This window comes from Propithecus coquereli, unplaced genomic scaffold (assembly GCF_000956105.1).
Source record: "Propithecus coquereli isolate 6110/MARCELLA unplaced genomic scaffold, Pcoq_1.0 Scaffold294, whole genome shotgun sequence".
NCBI lineage: Eukaryota > Metazoa > Chordata > Mammalia > Primates > Indriidae > Propithecus > Propithecus coquereli.
The window spans coordinates 361,055-382,874 of record NW_012148552.1 but is presented as its reverse complement, the minus strand read 5'-3'; positions in this window follow the sequence as shown (position 1 = coordinate 382,874).

The window sequence follows — 21,820 nt, the reverse complement described above, 5'->3', positions numbered from 1 at the left end:
GACTTCTTAGCTATTGTTTCATTAAATAGATTTTGGATCTCTTTGGTTTTCTCTTCTGTTTCTAGAATACCAAAAATTTGAATATTTTGTTGCTTTATGATGGCCCATATGTCACATAGGCTTTGTTCTTTTTTTTCTTTATTTTTTTCTGAATAGGTTATTTCAAAAGACCTACCTTCCAGTTCTGAAATTCTTTCTTCTGCTTGATCTATTCTATTATTGAAGCTCTCAAAAGTATTTTTAATTTTACTCAATGAAATCTTCATTTCCAGGATTTCTGTTTGGTCCTTTTTTGTGATATCTATCTCTTTGGTTAATTTTTCATTCATATCCTGAATTGTTTTTTTTTCTTATTTTTTATATCATTTATCTGTAGTCTCTTATATCTCACTGAGCTACTTTAATGTCATTATTTTGAATTCTTTTTCTGGCATTTCATAAATTTCTTTTGCATTGGAACCTATTGCTGGAGAATTATTGTATTCCCCTGGAGGTGTCAATCTGCTTTTTCATGTTTCTTGTGTTCTTGTGATATATATGTATCTGGTATAACAGTCATTTCTTCCAATTTTTTGGATTTTATTTTATAGGGAAGGACATTTCCCTGGAGATGTACCAATGATGTTGAGTTGGTAGTGCATTTTTGCTTTGATCCTAGATGCACGCAGTAGTGTAGGTTTCATGTAATTTTTTCCAGCTGTAAACAGCATCGGTGGTGTCTTCAATTTCCTCAGTGGCTAAGGATGCAGTTGTTAGTGGAGGCTGTGGTAAAGCTGGGCCTGTGCCTGTCCTTGGGCCCCAGTGTGATATGTGCTAGCATCAGTGTTAGTGGGTCCAGCCAGGCCAATTCTTGGACCTCCAGGTGGCATGCTGAGGTGCTGACAGTGGCAGTAGTTGGCCAGTGGAATGGGCAGATCCTCAAGCCCCTGGGCAGTGGGCACGTAATTAGCAATGACAATGGCAGTGGTCAGATGGTCCTCTGGCTCCCAAGCAGAATTGGTGGTGGCTGCAATGAGCTGAGCAGGTCCGGTCCCAGGCCTACAAATGGTTCATGTGTCTGGGTTCCAGGTGTGGTGGTAGTGGCAGGTTAGGTGGGCCTGTCTTCAGGCCCCATGGGAAGTGCTCAGGTGCCAACAGTGGTGGATGGGACAAGGCAATTCCTAGGCCCCTGGACAGCATACTTGGGCACTGGGGGGTACAGCCAGGCTGAGAAGGCCTAATGTCAGGCCCCCTGATGGTATGTGCTTGTGCTAGCTGTGCTAGGCAGGGGCAGGAAGATCCACAGGCCCCCAGTAGGTTGGTTGGGTGGAAGTGGCAACAACTGTGCTGTGGCCCTGCTGCTGGGAAGAGTGAGGTTGCTTTCAGTGGCAGCAGCTGCAGGCAGGGAGCATAGGAGCATGCACTTTTGCCCTAGGTGGTGGCTGAAAGAATAGGAGCCTGTCCTCAGGGTGCTTGTAAATTTTGTGGTGGTGGTGTTGCTGAGAGCAGTGGAGTTGTGGAGTTGCTGCTAGTGGCTTGCACTTTGGCCCTAGTGGTGGCAGTCAGCAACAGCAGCAGCTGTGGACATGGAATCCTACCATAGGGCACATGCACATGTGCAGAAGAGCCTCTGCTGGAGGTGGCAGGGTTGCTCCCAGTGGTTTGTGTTTTGACCCTGGCAGCAGCAGCCAGCAGCAACAGCAGCTGTGGGTGGGGAATGTCAGTGGGGCTCCAGGCATGAGGAGATGCAGGGGCTGTTGAGCCCCAGGGCAAGATGCAGTCTGGTGGGGGCCAGGCTCTCAAAAACCAGCAGGTGTTATAGCTGCTTAGGACTGGGGGCCAGGTGGGGGGTACCCAGCATGAGCTCCCTCTCTTGGGCAAAGTCATCCAGGCAACTCCCTCTGTTAGTGTCAGGACCCGCGGGGTCAAGAAGCTCCCCCATGACTGGGATTGCAGAAGTTTGCAGTGGGAATGTGACCCACTGGGGGTCACTCACTTATCCTTTCCCTGCACTGGGGAGCCTCTCTGGCTCCCAGCCAATTTCTGCCTAGCAGGCTGCCTTGCTTCCCTCTCCTTTTATTCCTTTGGTGCTTCTGGTCACTTCTCTTTTGAATTCCAGTGTTCTTTCTTAGATGGTGTACTTGAAGTGTGATTATCTACTCATTATTTTGGTTGTTCTTCATGGAGAGGTGAGTACCAGTTGCCTCTGTTCATCTACCTTGGCCACCTTGAAATGCCTTTTCCTGTTTTTTATTATTGAAGGCTGCAATATTGCATTTGTCTAGTAAATTTTTCCAACTGTTTTTGTGGAAACTGTATTTCTTGTCATTTGCAGTCATTGAAATTTTAGTTCATTATCTTGTGTTCAGATAATGTTTTGACAAATATTTTCTTGAACACCACAAGATTAAGAAACAAACACACACACACACACACAAACACCTCACAGTCTTTTCAGGTTGGCTCTGTCATGACGATCTTCTTCAATCCTTACCCAGATTTGCACCGATCCTAGAGATCAGCCCAAAGTGAAGGTTTAAAAGCATCTTACATCTTCCACAAGCATGTACTTCCCCAAGGCACACACATGCTTTCTGCATTTCAGTATGTACAGGAGTGCATTTGATGACCCTAACTGTACATGCTTTCTGCATTTCAGCATGCACAGGAGTGAATTTGATGATCCTAATTGCCTGCAGAAACTCGCTCCTAAGCTTTTCCTCCCAGGCTTTGCTTGGTGTGTTCTGTCTCAACTGGAATCTTTGCCTCAGGCATCTGTCCTCTATCTTTCCGCCTTACAATGTTTTTGAACAATGACCACTGCTTTTCCTGCTTGCATTATTTCTGAGTTAAGAAAAACAGAACACTTTGTGCCAGACATTCCCCGGTTAGGTTAGAATAGATCTACACAATAACTTGCAAATATGGTTTTCTGTGCTTTTCTCTGAAACCAGGGACAAACATCCCACAGTCCCTTGCTGGGAGCATGGGCTGCCTGCTGTCTTGAGGACTGCTACCAGACAGGGAGGAGAGCGGGGCAGGTAAAGATGCTGACTGCTGGAAATAATCTTCAATTTTCATTTCCAGTTTAGGAATAATTGATGGTGGCTAAAACAGATGTACATAAAAGTAAAAATGACACAAAATTTTCCTACCATTTTTAAGTTGCTTTTTTTCTAGATTCACCATTCATTTGGTTGTTATAAACCTTTGACTATGTTCCAGGGCTCTGAAAGAGTGGGCTATCACAATCCTCCTTGCTTTTTAATGTTTCCGTCAAAGATGGCAGCTCAGAGCTGCCTACTCTGCCATTTTGCTGACATCATTTCTTGGTTATTCTTTATAGTGATATTTCGTGCTTTTGTATGAATGTCCCTGAAGGTTAGTATCTTTCTTAAAGCTACAAATTTTCCATAGGACTTGATTTAAATGCTTGTATTTTACCTTGCTATGTCAAGTGCATGAGAAATCACCTGCAGAAATATGTGACAAATCAAATGAATTAAAACAACCCACTATAATAACAATCCATCACCTCTGAGCCAGGTGAGCTCAGAGGATAAAAACAAAGTCTCTTTCACCTTTTCTCTCTTACCTAATCCCAAACCTACATTCAAGGAGCAGCTCACTAAAACTGAGGTTAATAAATGTCACTCTTGGCGACTGCAGGGCTTACAGCAGAAGGCTGTTGGATTCTCACTTTCATCACTGCAGTCTCTTGTGGTCACTTAGTATCGATTTCCTTGGCAATGATTTAATAATATTTTATTTCAGATAATTGAAGCCATATATGTCTAATTAGAAATTAACTTTAGAAATTATATTGAAAATGGTGGGTTAATATTGGAAGTCAAAGTTCAATGTTATCCCCAAGTTCACACCCAAAGCTATGGCAAAGCCAGGCTTAAAGTTCTGAAGGATCTTAGTTCTATTCTTTGCTTTCCAGCCTCTTGTACTTTCTGAAATGGCTGATCTTCCTCCTGTTGCTATTACATTTTATAATGTAAAATGAAAGCATTTTTGTCAAGTATCTCACAGAAATAATTAATTTTGACTAGAACCAAAAACATTGGAGTTCACCTGTCTAAGAAAAAGCAAAACAAAACAAAACCTGGGTGTGGAGCATAGATAGGAAGAAATTGACTCATAAATAGATTAGCGGTATCAGGACAAGCGGGAAATAATTAAGTGATAATTGCAGGAACCTACAGGGAAAGTCAACATGGCAGGCATAACAGTTGCCCTTGAGAATGAGAAGTAAAGCAATGAGATCAGAACGATTTGAAATGAAATAGCTAAAGAAAAAGACTTATTTAGGAAGGTGTTCAGAAATTGAAATATTTTTCTAAAATGTGTGCATATATGTTAGCCAACATCAGATATTTCTAAACTGCAAATGGAAATTGGAGATTATCTCCAGCAATCGGTAGAGATCACATATTAAAAAGTGAAGCTCAGGGAGGTGACCCTTGCTTCACCAAGGTGAACCTGATTAGTGGAAGAATTACACCCACAGAGCAGGCCTTGTAATGGCTTCTGCAATAATTTTCAAGCATATTTGGGTTTAAATGGCAAGCTAGGTGATACTCATTTAGATAGACCTGTAATAATGCACATTTTGATGAATGGCAGAAATATTCAAGGTTACAGAATTTCAGGCAAAAATAACATCTATAGGGCTGGTTCCCAGTCTTAAATTTCTTATGTTTTATTTATTCTCCAAAGATATGTTCACTAGTTCCTCTACTCATTTTATACAGAAGAGGCCTTAATTAGCTGTCCTCACACCTCAAAAGGACCGTTCTTTATCATGCTACTTGCCCATCATTGATTAATTATAATCCTGCCCTAAAGAAGAGAGCAATTAAATAAGGAAAGAATTAGACAACCTAAGTTACAAAGCACCGTTCTCCCAGTGGTAATCTGGAATGAAACTCTGCAAAGACAGCACACCAGGAAAAAAAAAAAAAAAAAACTGTAAAGGAAGAGCTAATGGAGGGGAAAGTTCCATATTTTTAAAATGAAATTAGTTTAAGGAGAGAATTATCTTTGTAAATGTAGAAAGCAATGCTAGTAAAAATAATAATTTTTTAAGGTAACATTTCTTTCGAGTAGAGATAAAACTGCATCTTTTAAATGGGAGGGGTAGACTTGCTGAAAGGATTTGCTTTAAAGGTCAATATTCAATTAATGTAATTGCCAAGATCCTGACATGGGGCCTGATTTATGGATATTTGTAGGACTAAAATGCCCTGTTTTTAGAAACCAAAGCAGTTTTCATGGTTTACGTCATAAGCTACAACCTCATATATCCAAAATGACGAGGACTGAGAGCACCTGCATGTCTGGAAAAGCCAGGCTCCCACGTGCCACGGGAACCGGATCGTGCCCACACCAAGGGGCCCTTCCAGGGGAGCCCAGCAGGCGTTTCGCGCCAGGCATGATGCCAAAAGGCAACCTGTCAGTGCCCTGAGGTGCATGTCACATGCTACCTAGGAGTGGCTGGGATTTAAGGGGGAACTGACAGATTTGAGATGTTAAAAGGTAATATAATTGGTAAGTCAACAGTGGAGTATTATCACTACAACTAGACAAAACAGTCACTTTGAGTCTATTGAACATTCAGTGAATCATTAAAAGCACACAAATAATCATTTTTATTATTCCCAGAATGCTACTTATTGATTACAACTTCTAGCTTCTAAGTGTGGTCCAAGCTTCTCCTAATTTTTTCAAGTGTAAGGATAACCCTGAGGTTGTAGGAATTTCAAGAACAGACTTGAGTCTGCATTAGAGGTAATGATTTTAAGATGAATTAGACTAGATGGAGCCAACTTTACTTTCTTGGATTCTCTATAATTACACACACATATTTAATACCTTATCTTATTATTACAGTGTCAGAAATTGATGATCATGACCATATTGTGGGGCGAGGGAACCAAGAAGCCTACTTTTAGCCTTTGGACAGGGAAAAAATATACACCTTCACTCATGCAATATGCCAAAGTCACTGGTTAAGGTAAAAATTGCCTCAGGAATTGTGAACCAAAGTTCTGTAGTAGGGCTTTTAAAATATATTTAATTGTGAAATGATGTATTCAAGGAATTTGGTAGCATAATATTTAAAACAGATAAAATAGAGCTTCTCCCACTGAAGGGGTCTGTGTGTCCAAGAGCTCTGTTTGTAGGCAGAGGACAGCTCCCATCGGCTTTGTCTGCAGAGCCCACTGCCGATCGACGGTGTGTCAGTACACAAGCAGCAAGCTCTGTGGTCTTCGCATTAAAATTCAAATGGAATCAAGTACTAGTCACCGGATAATCTCTAAATTTCATTTCTCAATTCTATTCTATTTTATTGGATATAGGCTAATTGAATCTTGCAAATTTAAGCTGTTTAGCTGCCTTCAAGTAAGACTGTCATGCTTATAAAATATGGTTACCTTGTTCACTCACTAATCATTATGAACATCTAACATGTGTAGGTCATCCTGCTCTAGTCTTCAGTGCTAAGAATTTTTTTAAAAAATTAGGATGTAGCTCCCCCGACTTTATTTTATTTTATTTTATACCTTTAAGGAGCTTGCAAGAACGGGAAACAGAATTGTGCAAATAATTGATAACGCTAGCAAAACTAAGTGTGTTCTGAGATACACCTACAGGCAAATTGCTTTGGGCCACATCAGAAACACAATTGTCAACACAGCAGATAGCAGTTAATATCACTGGCTTTGGGGCCAGTGGAACCAAGAGTGAAATTACGCATCTGAAACCTTCATAAACTTCAATAGCATCATCTGTGAAATGGCATAGCAATTCTTACATGAGTGACTCCTATGCAGATCCCATGCAATTATCCTGCTGTGTGCTTAGCCCATGGTGTCTGGAAGAATGGTAATTCTGTTGATTGAGAAAGTCAGTTTAGAAGAGGCAGAGAAAGTAACTCGGAGTTTCAAAATACTGATTGTCAGATATAATGAAAAGTCCATGTGGGACTGTCCAGAAGTCATACTTTACATATTTAGGGTCAGCTATTTAAAAAACAATGATGCCATCCCTCTACATTTTTGTTCTGAGTCATGCTCCCAGAGCTACATTCTTTCTCCAGGCCTGCCTGAGACACGGAGCGTGGCGATGGGGAAGAGCAAGTCACGTCACGCATGTCTGGACACACAGAAGCTTTGACTCTCATTCGTCTCACTCACAACTCCATGACTTCCTTATCTGTGGCTTGCCCGTGCATATTTAATTAATGCCTTCTCACTGCCAAATTCATTTTATCTCTCCCTAGACTTTTTAGTTTTCCTTGCTCTGCTGGCATATTCTCTTGCATCTACAGATTTACACAAATATTATCAGTTTAATTTAGCATACAATTGTCGAATGATATCCAAATACTAGGCATTGTGACTGAATCTGGGGATACAAAAATAAATAAGATACGATGCTTGGCATCAACATACGTACCAAGTGCACTTTTGTAAGCTAGGTCTCTACCAATTTTTGCCAAATAAATTTTGTACTAACTTTTTCTTCCTTTCACTACTGATTGCCACACACACACACACACACACACACATTGAACTCCATTTCAGTACACATTGGACAGATAGTTCCTACATTGGCTTTGTTGCTGGATATCAGCAATACCAGGAAGACCCAAGGACCAGAGATGGTAGCTACCAAAAAAAATTCACTTACTAGTAGAGCTGGTCCGTAGAAGCTGCCAGAAAGCCCAATGATGGTGTTGGAATGGCCACTGCTAGGCTAGCCCTCGGTTTGCATAATTGTCAGTATCTAGAGAAGTACAATGTGGCCCAAGGGACAAGCAGGCCCAGCCCACACGTGGCTAGCAGGCAGCATTTGATCAAGGAAGGACTCTGATATCTTCATCTAAAGAGAAATCTCACTGGAAATGAATCACCTTACAACCGTCTCAATTCCAGTTTTCAGGTCTCCTGAACACAGAGAAGACACCACTTCTCCATGTACTATAAACACAGAAGCACCCTTCAGTAACATGTGGCGCTATCATCTGGGCCCTTACAGATTTGTTTGGTGTCCTTGGACGCCCTCATATCACAGCCCCAACAGGCACAGACAGGAGCAAAGTAAAACATCTTTTAACAGCAGAAAATACTTTACATTACACGAGCATTAAGGCTCTGAGGCCTCCAAGCAGGCTGGGCTGTGCAGGAACTCGAGGATGCTCAGCCAGGTGAATGACCAGACAGGGCCCCGGCTGTAAAGACGGGCCAGCCCAGTTTGGGAAGGGCCACATCCGATGCTCAGCAGAGAGCCAGAGATGAATCCGACCCTCATCAGGCCCACACTTTCCTACACTGTCCCAGCATTCTGGACTCTACCCTCATGTAATGAGAGATCTGCTCATATCTAACAATTTTTTCAGAAATTTGAGCATCTTAGAAGCTACTTCTTAATATTATAAAGATTGGGACTAACAAACTAAAGGGGTTTAAATTAAAGTATCAAATTAATTGCCCCTTGAAAATTGAGCAACTGAGTTTAGGAATATGTAATTCAGGATTAAGTACTAAAGAGAATTTCCTTCAGTCATGGCAGAGACATAAATAGGAGAGTACATGACTCACCCAAAGCTTTGAGTGATTAAATCTGTGGAAAATGAATGTGCTTACATATCTTCTGTCAATTACACTGAGGATATAAGTGTGTGCTGAAACCCGATTCCCCCGTTAAGGCCCAGACAAATTGTCACTTCTCTGCAGTGTCCTCAAATCTCTTCAGTGAGACAAGACAATTTCTTCCTCTCAGAAATCCTAAGACTGTTTGTTCACTTATTGTATCAAAGAGAAATTAGAGCACAGACTTTGGAATGAGGCAGTATTTTATTCAAATTCCAGCTCCAATACTTCTTAGTTCTGTGACCAATGGGAAATAACTTGACCTCTTTAAGCCTCAAATTTCATCATCTGAAAAATGAGAATGACAATGTGTCATAGGCTATCCAGGCTGGTTCAGCCTTATCAGCTGCTAAAACAGTGACCGGGTCCTTCCCGCGGGCCCCTGATGCTCTGGTGGCCAGGCCCCCCTTTGTCCATGCTCACTGGCAGCTAAAGCCTTAACACCTGGCCTGGGGGTTACAGGTATCCAGATTTTCACCTTGTGCCTGCTTGTGTGCCTGCCTTGTGAGTTGTTGGGTATTTTGCATATCACCCTTGCCTCTTGTAAATACTAAAATGAGTATGTTTCCATAGTAATAAGCACAGTGCATAGGGCAGTAGGTTGTTTTGTTGTTACAACAAAATATGACTCTTAATTTGATTTATGATTAGTTTCTAAGCCTGCCCACTTCCCATTTTTGTTATGACTTCTTTTAGCGGCAAATTATGTTTCATTATTAAAAGACTAACACTGTGTCTTACCCAGAACAGGTACTCAATAAGTGAAAACTAAATTTAAAAAAGGGAAAAAAAAAAGAAAGAAAAATATATCCAATTATCCTGTGTATCTGGATGTTGTAGTTCTGTAAATAAATCACTTTTTTGATTAACTGATTTATTCAGATGAGTGGCTTAGTGTGCTGTAATAATGGCCTTAAGATCCTTAATGAGACAATATAAGATCTAACACACAGTCGAACCTTTATGAGAAACTGCATATAAAATAGCAACTATATTGAATCTAATAGGAAAAGCTATATAAGATTGTTTATTTTGGTTTAAGCATCCTGAAATAAAGAATTTAAGAATATTCAGCAAAACAAGTTTATCTTCTAAACAGGCTTTCTCAGACTCAGCTGGCTTAGTAACATCGAACTAAGTAAAGATGCTATTTCGGTCTTGCATGAACTCATTATTTCCATACGACCAGATATAATAAGTCTGTTGTAGATCAGTGCCCACAGCCAGAGACTGGAGCATCCACTACAATGTCAACATAGTATATATGAAGCAATATATAATTTATAAGAAATTATTTCTAATGACCGAAATACATTCTTCAGAAAAATCTATATTGGAAGCCCACAATCAGAAAGCTGTTGAGAAAACGTGAACAGCAAAATGAATTGCTTTTATCAACCTCAACAAACACAGTGTCAACCTATGTGGAATCCAAGATGCCACTGTAGAACTTTTCTTCCATTCTTCTCTGGGCCAATGATTCGTTAAGTCCTCCCCACCATTGGTGGCTGGGCTCCAGAAGACTTTATGAAAGAGGAACGGCACTCGTACTTCACGGAAGTAATTTTTGCCACTTTCAGGTGAACCATCCTTTTACCTCCATCCCTCCCGATCCCTCTTCCTCACCCACTCCTGTCTGTCTTCCAGCCCAACGCGGACTTAATCTGCCTACGTATCCTAGCTTTAGTCAACACTCTTTGTGATGTCCCTCAATGACCACCTTACCTATCCACATCTTGTTCCAGGGAAAGAGCACTAGTTTTTCCCCATCACTGACTGAGAAGGACCCGCCCCTCATACTCATTATTTCTTTACTGACATTTGGCCCAAGACTAATAACCAGAAGTCCATACTACTTTCCTGCTCTCTTCCAAGCGTTCCTACTTAGGACCCAGAATTAACTTCATTTTTAACTGAAAAACATTGTGCCAGAATTATACATATCATTTATGTAAACACGATGATTACAATTATTCCATATTGATAGAATTTTAGCTACCAAAAAATGTCTGTTTTTGTTTTGGGATATCGTTATGTTTACTGTTTACTTAAGTGCAATTAAGTATGAAAATTTTTATTTGAGGTGAGAAAGCAATTCCTTTTGATAAACATATTACTGTTTTGTTTGTTTGGTTTTGTTTGGTTTTTTCGAAACAGTCTCACTCTATCACCCTGGCTAGAGAACAGTGGTGTCATCACAACTCACTGCAACTTCAAACTCCTGGGCTCAAGTGATCCTCCTGCCTCAGCCTCCTGAGTAGCTGGGACTACAAGCACAGGCTAATTTTTCAATTCTTAGTAGAGACGGGGTCTCACTCTTGCTCAGGCTGGTCTCAAACTCCTGAGCTCAAGCAATCCTCCCACGTCGGCCTCCCGGAGTGCTAGGATTACAGGCGTCAGCCACCACTGCTGGGCCACATTACTGTTTTAATTTTACCTTTTGAGTAGGTTAAAAGTATTCCATTTCAAAAACAAAAAATGGCACCTTCAGTGTAATAGAGACTGTTGCCAGGTCCTGAACCCTTTAAATAAATGATGCATAATAAATATGTAATCAAGCAATTAGCACTAATTTTAAAAATATATGCATGAGATGATTACTATGACATCAAAAATGCATGCTCTATTAATTTGGTGACATTTTCCATTATTTTATATTTAATTTTCTTATTATCCCTCGATTGATTTTTTAAAATTGAACAATCTATGATCTAAATAGATTTTTGTTGTATTATCATTTATTATTAAATAAACTTCCTTTAAATTGCTACTTATCTGTCTTTTTGAAACACAATCACATAAAGATCTGTAGAACTTTACGTTCCAAAGTTATTTTTTCCTTCTTTGGTAAATATACATGTCCCAGATGTTATAGTCAGAGTGTGTCAATGCTAATTAGACTTATCACAGCTGGCAGTTTCTAAAGTCATTTGTGCTGCCCATGTCTTTGTTGCTACGTGAAACCTACTTTTGAAAACTGCTGATTGCTCTAATCTACTAAAATACCGACACCCACCTGTATCCATTTCCTGCTCTCCAGCCAAACTCCATGATTTCTGGTTTTAATTAGGCATCAGTGTTGATTTTCTCTTCATACTCGCTTCATGACTCTTCTAAATATTGAAATGAAAAAATGGGACCCACAGCATCTATTTTTGACACTTATACATTATAATATACAAAATGGGAAAATGGCAGCTTCCACCTGGGTTTTTAAATTTGTGTAAAATCTTCATTTATAGCACTAAAGTTATAGCATAAGGGGAAAATCTTGCATTTGAGCTGAAAATTGGCTGAGGATTCCATTATGTAATGTGCATGGCACAAGGAGAGAATGTGACCAGGAGTTTGTTGTTTATGTCTCAAGGAAGTAGCAGAACTAACATATAAACATTTGACATCTAAGGATGAATTAGTATCATAGAAATTATTCCACCTTAAGCAGCATTTATTATTGCCAAAATTAAATATGAGATCAGCCTATTATTTTTTTCTTTAAGAAAACAATTGTTTAATTCATAACTTTTCTCACAACAGCTGTTGAAAAATTATGCTATTTTCAGATTACTGTGTTTTGATATGTAATGACTTTTTCATTCCAAGACACATTAAAAAATATACGTATAAAGTGCTATTTGGGCATTATTATTTCACATAAAGACACAGTCAACCAATGAGCTCACACCAACAGTTTCCAGTGAGATAGAATCAAGTGAAAAAATTGAAATGCGTGTCATGTGTAGACCAACCAAAATATTTTGTGTTGTATGAACATTAAGAGAGTGGGTGGAGAAGCAGCATTTCTGGAATCTTCAGTTTGTTGCGGGCATACACACTTTCCACAAGCTTCTAGGCTCTCTCATGTTTAGCCTTTAATTTGCTTCAAGGGTGTTTTTCTGTATTATATATAATTTTTTTTTAAAGTGCAGTTTGAGTGCAAAATGACCAGAGGCCTTAAAAAAGTTGACAAATGGGTTCAAAGAGCCTTCACATCTGCTGTGGCACACTTCAAAATGGATCATGAACAGAAACTTTGAAAAGGCAAGAAAACTTTGAAGTTGCTCTTTTTCGATCCTAAGTTTTCAATCTTTTTAAAGATAGAAGGAGCTTCTTCTAGTGTAAACTCCCCAAAGAAAAGAAAATTATCTCTAAACACAGCTTTGAATTGAACCTAAAAATACATCACCCGCTCTCTAACATCTTCTTGGATCCCTCCCACACCAACAAGCACACACCTTCAGCTCTCCTCTGCCTGGCTGGTTAAGGGGACAGACTCAACTCATAAACAAACTCTGCTTACGCTCCTTTGAGTGGTTACTACTTATGTAAATTGTTTCATTGATAACATTTTATCACTGTACTAAAAATTGATCATAATTTTTCCTTTAAAGTTGGCAGAAATAAATGTTCAGTTTAATTTAACCACACATGGCTTAGAAAGCTCTTCAGGAACTAGTGGAAGTATTTTCTATGTCAGTGTGCACATCCCACACCAGGTGAGCTGGGGTGCTTTCCATTTGCAAAGTCACACCTCGTGTTTACTCAGGAGGAAGGGGACTGTTTTACCGTAATACATTCTATTATTCCCACATCTGGGATTCCAGTTATTGGTGTTTTTCCTCCATATTTATTGTCTTCTCTTTCATTGTTTTCACCTCACTCTTTTTCTGGATTTTAAGAACAAGTCTCACATCTGCCTTCCGGGTTAATAACATTCTCACCACATTCATCTTCTGTGTCCCTAGTGTAGACAGATTCTCCGACTTTTTTCTCAGCCACTCTCCTTTTCATTTCAGTAGGTCAAATTTTCATCACATTTTTCATTTTGTTTTTTCTGGAGTCTCCATTTAATAAAATTAATTTGAATTCACAGTTCAAGTAGTGATTATATTTACTTTTATTCCTAATTTTTTAAATTTTTGCACAAATATGTTCTCTTTTAGTACGGCATGTGCAATATTCCATTCTTTGATTTACTGGGGAATATTTAAACAAGCCCACATTGTAGTTCTCGATTTCTCTGGAAGAAGAGAAGTTTGTGTGAGAATTGATTCTTGCATAAACTCAGAGCAGGTGAATTCTCCCAAGCCTTCTTTGCATCTCAATATATGTCAAGAATGGAGAAACAGTTCTTGAAAGCATAGATGGTGAGTATTGGAAGAAAATACACACAGAATTAGGCTTCTTTTTGTGTTTTAAATATAGTTAATAAAAAGAAGGACTATTAAATAAAAACAAATATGAAATAAATTTAAATTTTAACACTAAATGCTCGGAATTGAGAGGTAGAGAGAAAGGAGGAGTAGTAAAATAATGTTAATTTTTTATCTTTGGCTTGAGAGGAGTTAATAAGCATACTTTTTTTTAACTAGAAAAAACTTTATTATTTCTTGAATAATAAAAATAATGCATGCTCATAAAATTGTTAAATTCTACAGAATTATATAATCACCTGAAAGCATAAAACCTAGACAGTTTTGGTGAATTTCTTTCTGTCTTTGTCTCTTTCTATACCTACACATACATATAGAGTCTTGTAATTTTAAATAAATGGGACCATACGTGTAGCTAATAGATATTTTAAAAATATATGTGTATACGTATGTGTGTATATGTAATGCATACACATACTACTTTGGACATATTTTCACATAAAAACATATAAACCTCTAAGATAATTTTCAGTGTTTGCAAAGTATCCCATACTAATTTTCTCAAATAGTCATCAATCATGCTATACTGAAATTGTTTAAAGATATTTTACATTCAAATTATGCTTTGCTGAACATCTTCACATGTGCATCTTTGGGAAATTATCTGATTATTCCTTTGGAATAAATTCAGAGAAGTGGAATGTCTTGAGCAAGTAACGTTTACTTTATAATTTAATATAAATTACCACTTATTTTCTTTTGAGATGTTGAGCCATATGTTGCTCTCATTGGCAGCACTTAAGAGTGTCTGTGTTCACAAATCCTTGCAAAATAAATCGCTATAGATCATTTTTGTTCTTTACATATTATTTTATAGATGAAAAATATCATATTACTTGTATTACTTTCTCTTGGTGACATTCTAGGATGACACTAAATATACTTAAAAGAATGAATCCTAAAAATTTCAGATATACATGTAAAAAAATACCATGAAAGATGTATTCATGGAATCTATAATTATAAATGAAAGAATAGTGAATTTATGCATGAATTCTTCAAATTTTTGTTCTATTTATATATTATTACTATTTTTAAAATACTATATTCCAATTATTGGTTTCTGATATATAGGAAAGCACATTAACATTGTGTCATGTGACTTGCTATAGTTGCCTATTAGGTCCAGGAGATTTTATTTGATTCTTTGGGTGTTTCTACCTAGACAATCATGTTATCTGCAAATAAGGAAAATTTTATTAATTTCTTTTCAGTCTGTATATATTTTTATTTCGCTTTCTTATCCTACTGCAGTAGATAACACTTCCAATTTGATACTGCACATGAATGGTGAAGAGGACATCTTCACCTTGTTCCCAGTCAGAGAGGAGGGGTGTCCGTTTCCACTAATTATGAGTTATTTGTATGTTTGTAAGATATAATTTTTATTTTGTTAAAGAACTTTCCTTCTATTTCTATTTTTTTAGAATTTTTATCAGGAATGAATGCTGAATGTTGTCAAAATTGTTTTTTTCCATCAATTATTAAAATCAATTATTTTTCTCATTTAATCTGTCAATATGAGGAATTACATTAATTGATTTATGAATGTACATTATATATGCATAGAAAACCACAAAGCAGTAATAAAAGAAATAAAGGATCTATGTAAATGGAAAAATATTCCACATTCAGAAATTTTAAAACTCAATATTGTTTACATGTCACTTCATCCCAGTTTGATCTATAGATGCAATGCAATCTCAATCACAATTCCAGCAAGGTATTTTGAAAATTTGACAAATTGATTCTGAAAGACAAAAGACATAGAATAGGCAAAAATAACATACAAAGATAACAAAGTTGGAAGACTCATTATTCAAGACTTACAATTAAAGTTACTCTAATCAAGACAGTATAGTATTGGCAAAATAATAAATACATAGATCAATATAACTCATTAGAGAGCCGAGAATTAGATACAATCAGCTGATTTTTGACAAAAGAGCACACCAATTCAACAGAGAAAGGATCCTTCTTTTAACAACTGAAGCTGGGACAATTGGGTGGTCATAGGCAAAAACAGAACTGAGACACAGACCTTACATTACGCACAAAAAAAATGACTCAAAATACATTGTAAAACTAAAAGTAACATGAAAAACTAGAAAACTTCTGAAAGGAAACATAGGAGAAAATATGCGTGACTTTGGATTTGTTAATGAGGTTTCGATATAACACTAAAAGCATGATTCATGAAAGAAAAAATAGATAAATTGGATTTTATTAACATTAAAAACTTCTTTGTGAAAGGCTCTTAAGAGAATAAAAAGACTGTAGATTAAGAGAAGATGGTTGCAAAATACACACCTGATAAAAGATTGGTGTCCAAAATGTATACAAAGAAGAATATTTACAACTCAAAGACTTTTAAAAAATGATTAATAATTCAATTAAAATGGACCAAAAACCTGAAGAGACACTTCATAAATAAAATACATGGGTGGCAAACAAGCATATGAGAAGATGATCAACACTAATTGTTCTGAGAGAAATGTGGGTTAAAACAACAATGAGACAGCATTTTACACTTCTCAGAGTGGCTCAAGTTCAATGGACAATACCAGTCACTGGTGAAGTCGCAGAACAAGAATTCTCATTCAGCACTGACAGGCATGCGAAGTGATCCAGCCATTTTGGGTTGGCAGTTTTTACAAAGCTAAACATACTCTCACCATAAGATCCAGTATTTATTCTCCTTTGTCTTTAACCAACTGATTTGATAAATGTTATCCACCCAAGAATGTGCACACAAAGGTTTATAGCAGCTTTATTTATAATCGCCCCAAACTGGAAGCAACCGAAATGCCCTTCAATAGGTGAATAAATAAATGAACTGCACTGCATCTGTAAAAAAGAATGTATTACCAGGCCATGAAAAATTATAGGTGAATATTAAATGTACATTTCTAAGGGAAAGAAGCCATTCTGAAAAGGCTACATGCTGTCTGATTTTATTCGTGTGACATTCTGGAAAAGGCAAAATGTAATGACAGAAAAAAGATCAGTGATGGCCAGGTGTTTGCAAAGATGACTACGTGAGGTTCTTTATAGGGTGGTGAAATTGTTCTGTGTGATACCATAATTATGGATATGATACTATGAACTTGTCAAAACCCATAGAAGCTTACATCAGAATGAACGGATTTTAATGCATGAAATTAAAGGAAATTATTTAGGAGCTTGGGTAAGGCTAGGATAGAATGCAAATTGTAACAAAAGAATCTAAATACAGCAGCTAGCCTCAGGGAGGGGAATGGAGAAAGAATTTCTGGCTAGGTAACTTTGGAAATGAGTGGAGACTGTAATACTAACGTCAAAATAAACTGAACACAAGCTCTGCTGTCTGGTAGGTAAAACCGGTTCTCACTGGAACATTGCTTATGAGTTCCAACACCAGTATAATGGAATTGAAGAAACAAGTAAATGATTGGCAGATGGTGGGAGCCAGGTTTATCACTGATGGAGTTAAAGGTTATTGAAAATCGAGAGAAGTAGAGAAGGATCAATGAGGTATTGGATTACAGTTAAAGATGTATGAAATTATGTTTAGCTTAAGATAGATATGTTATGGGTACATACAGAAATATTGATAAGTATGATGATATTCATAGGTTAGGATGCATTAACTTATTTCTTTGTTCTGTCAGCTGCTAGAGCCTCGAAACAATGACACCTGAGTGACAAGCATACTCTGTACCCAGATGTTGGCTTCTGGATACCCTCTCCAGCAAAAGGAATCAGAGATCCTTGGAGAAATCGCTGATTCTAAACTGGGGCATGGAACACACAGGGTGAGCCTGGAGCATTTTGCGTGCCCAAAATAAGGAAGGGCCCAAGACAAACAAAGCAAAACACAACTGTGAGGGAATGGCCAAAGGACACAGGAGCAGGTAAAAATGTTTCACCAGTAACAATTTGAGCACCAAATGAAGAACATAATATGGATTATAATGCTATGTATAAATAAAAATCCATGGATCCTTATTGATATAAGTAAATTAATAAATGGGGGATAAAAGACAAATCCCCATGCAGAAAAATTCTAAATAACTTATGTAGACACTGTCCTGTCAAGGGGGGGAAGCATTGCTCCTCATTATTTACCTGTGTGCTGAGCACAGTAACTTCCTTACAAAGAGCACAGCGCGGGGAAGGGGCAAAGAGTCACTTCACGGTGGAGAAATCTGACAACACGATGTCAGCCTGGGGATCTGTTCAACACCAACAACGACAGGTCACATTGACGGTGCCTGCCCTTGATGTGATGGGATGTGAGCGGCACTTCACCTCTGTGGCCTTCCTCCCTTAAGCCCATAACCCCAGTCATCATGAGAAACATGTCAGGTAAACCCCAGTCGAGGAACATTCTACAACATATCTGACCAGTACTCCTCAATCACATCAAGGTGAGCGAAAACAGGGGAAGTCTGGAGAACTGTCAGTCTGGAGGACCTTGCAGAGTCACGATGACTGAGTATAAAGTGACATCCAGGATGGGGTCCTGGAACAGAAAAAGAACATGAGATCAAAACTAAGAAAATATGAATATAGTATAGTCTTTTGTTAATAAAAAGGTGTTGATATTAGTTCATCAGTTGTTAAAATGTTCTATATTAATGTAAAATGTTAATATTAGAGGAACTGGTGTGTTATATGGAAACTTTCTGTATTACTTTTACAAATGCTCTGTAAATCTAAATTCATTTAAAATAAAAAATGTATTAAATTATGGAAAGCAAGAAGAAAGTAAATATGGAGTTTAAGATGATCATCTTCTCCGATGGGGTTTTTAAAGGGATAGGACACTATGGTGTTTTGTTATAGGGGATGGTTCCAGGGATGACTATATTATTACAAATAACTAACTATATTAAAATGTTATTAAAAATATATTATGGTATATCTGTATAATTAAATATTTTGTAATCTTCAAAAATAATTTAAAAAGTGTATTTCTTGACATTCAAAAAGGCTGATACTCTACTATGTCAGCAGTGTGTTTAAGTCACTCTACTGTGACTTTTGAGTGCCTGTTCTGAGCTTTGCACTGGGTTGGCACTAAGGACACAATGGAGAAAATAGTGTGTCAATTAGGTAGTTTATTTTGTTCTGGAGGATGCAAGTTGCCTTTCTCAAGTAATATGAAGTGGAAATATACAGGGCTACCCAGGCTTGAAACAAGTTGTGAACCAAACCTGAGCTATTCCAGGGATGCTTCCTTGAGGACATTTGACCAGGCTCTAGAGGACCAACTGGATTTACATATTGAATGAAAGGAAGATCATTGTCTGCTGAGAAAAGGACTGCCCAGTGGTGGAAAGCAGTATGGACTGTGTGAGAAACTGAAAAAAATGGCAAATGCTGGTGGAACACAGAAAATAATTTGGAAAGTGGCAAACGTTGAAACTGGAAAAGAAGAAAAGAGTCACCATTTCTGTCCTGTAAGGCATACCTTGGAGTGTTTCTTTTTCTGGTTAGCAATGGGAAGACATTGAAAGATGTTTCAAAAAAAGACAGTAAGCTCAAACTCGAATTTGAAAAATTACTCAGGGCACAGTGTGTAGAAAGGGTGAGAAGGAATGAGCAGAGCCTATCAGGAGGCTGTGGCTACAAAACTCAGAACCGCCTTTAGCTATTTTCAGCAGAAAAAAGATGTATTTAATGCTATTATTCAGCAACTTACGATTGTCCAGGAAGGTCACAGACTCAGGAGTGGGGTCATTCAGCCAGGAAGCCAGTGTAATTTATGCTCAGAGGTCTCTAGGGAAGAGTCTCTCAATCTTTTGGTGATGATGGATAGATAATTTCAAAAAAATTATATAGGTATATAAACATATTAATATATACAGAGATAAGTAATGAACTTATACTTTTATAAAATATAATAAAAATAGTTACTAGAAAACAAAATATGGAAAGCATAGAAAATATAAGTTCAAAGTGTTTATTATTAGATCCAACAGACATTAATCAGAATAAGTATAATGTACTAACATAGAAAAAAAATCAAAACTTACATACTTTTTTCATTGCTATTGTGCATATAAATGATCAATTCAGAAAATCATTACTCTACTTGTAACTTTTTGTTTTTCCACAACCATAATGAAGGAAAAAGTTATGAAGGAACTAGCGATCATCACATTAAACACCTGCACACACGTCTGAAATGAACATCATGTACATCAGTATTCAAGTTTTTGATGTGATGAATAATCTTGCTTCTTGCTAGTTAAATGAATTACTTTGGGTTGGTTGATGGCAATGTTCCTCTTCAGGAGTAATTTCTATATAAATGATTTCCATATTCTGTTTTAATGAAAATTATGGTAGAGAAACCAGTTGCTCACAGAGGTATATTGGATTGAAAGAAGAGATTTTTAAAGCAATTTTGGCAAACACAAAATATTCATTTAAGTTGGTCACCAATAAGACAAGCAACTTTGTATTTTCAAAATTGAACTTTAATCCTTCACGAATAGCCAATTTCAACAATTTAATCTGTAAAGTTATAGTTGCCTTTAAAATTGTTTTCAGAAATTGATTTCAAGTCCACTCATTTCCTATTCATGGATTTTCTTTGATGAAAAACGTCATTTAAAACATTTAGTCCAATTTTATTAGACATCCTGTGATAACCTTTTTCAGTTGCATACTACCAAGATCATCACCTAATTATTGGTAAATTACAGAATATATTAAAATAATCTGAAGAAACACTAGTCTTCCAAGCTTCTATCTTTCACTGATAATACTTACATTTTCTCAGGTGCTTATACATTTCTTGGTCACGGTTTATCTTAAAATGCCACACACATTTAAAACGGTCCTGTGAAGCATGACTGGTTTACAGCTCTCACCACGTGGGACTCACCCTGAGAGTTTGACAAGGCCCGGGTCAGTATCCTGTTCAGTTAGTCATGTCCTTGGATGTCGTGACAACGCCAAGTTGCTCTAAAAGTTTCTCCACGTTTCCTTTCAATTTCTGCATCTGTCTCATCAGGGAGCGGGGATGCTCTAAGGGCACTGCTCAAGTGGACACAGCACTGCAGCCCTGCTGGTCACAGCCAGGGGACACACTAGCTCTGCTAAGGGTCTGGTTCTACTGCCAGAAACTCCCTGATCTCTGCCCCCAGCCTTCCTCATGTTCCTCCCCCCAGGGAGGAGACGTCCCCCAGCCTCCAGGATGGAAGTGACCCTGTCACCCACCTTCTTGCCCTTCCCTTTTAAAATCTCACGCTCATGTGTATCAGGTTCAGCCCAGCTGGCATCACCCACCGGACACGCAGAGTCTGACCACACGGCTCCTGACTTTTTTGTGGGAAGGTGAGCGCCTAGGTAATATAAGGAAACTCGTCACACACAGAGTGGTTTTCAAAAGTCACAGTGGAGGATGAATCTCTGCTGCAGAGCCTGTAAAAGGAATCCAGGGGGCAAGATTTTATTATCATCTTTACCAGACATTTAATTGGTTTTCTTTTAGGCCAGCCCAAATAATCCTGGCCACCATTAATCAGAAGAACAAGCTGCAGTCTAATTGTTTTAAATTTCAGAACTGCCAGAAAGTATCTCTGTCCAAATCTTTTTGTTAAATAGCCTTTGTAAAAAGGACAAAGGCTTGTATTTTACAGAGACTAGTGGTTAAAATGAAAAGAGTCCTTTGAATGTAAATACTACTGGAATCTTAAGAGAGAGATTTTACTCAAAGTGGACAGTTAAGGCAAAGCTTCTAAAAGAAGAAAGGAAATTCTTATGCAGAAAGAAGCAAAGCTTTGCATGCTGTAATATTCAGGGGCCAGCTCAGCCCCTCTCCCAAGTTTTCCATTGTTGGGCAGAACCTAAATTATGCACAGAGAGGGAGCTAAGGAATGGAAGAAATGCTATGTTGTTCTCCCCCCAAACAGTGAAGTCAAAGTGAAACCCAATGCTATATTTAATTCTAGGGTCGTTTGCCTTCTCTTA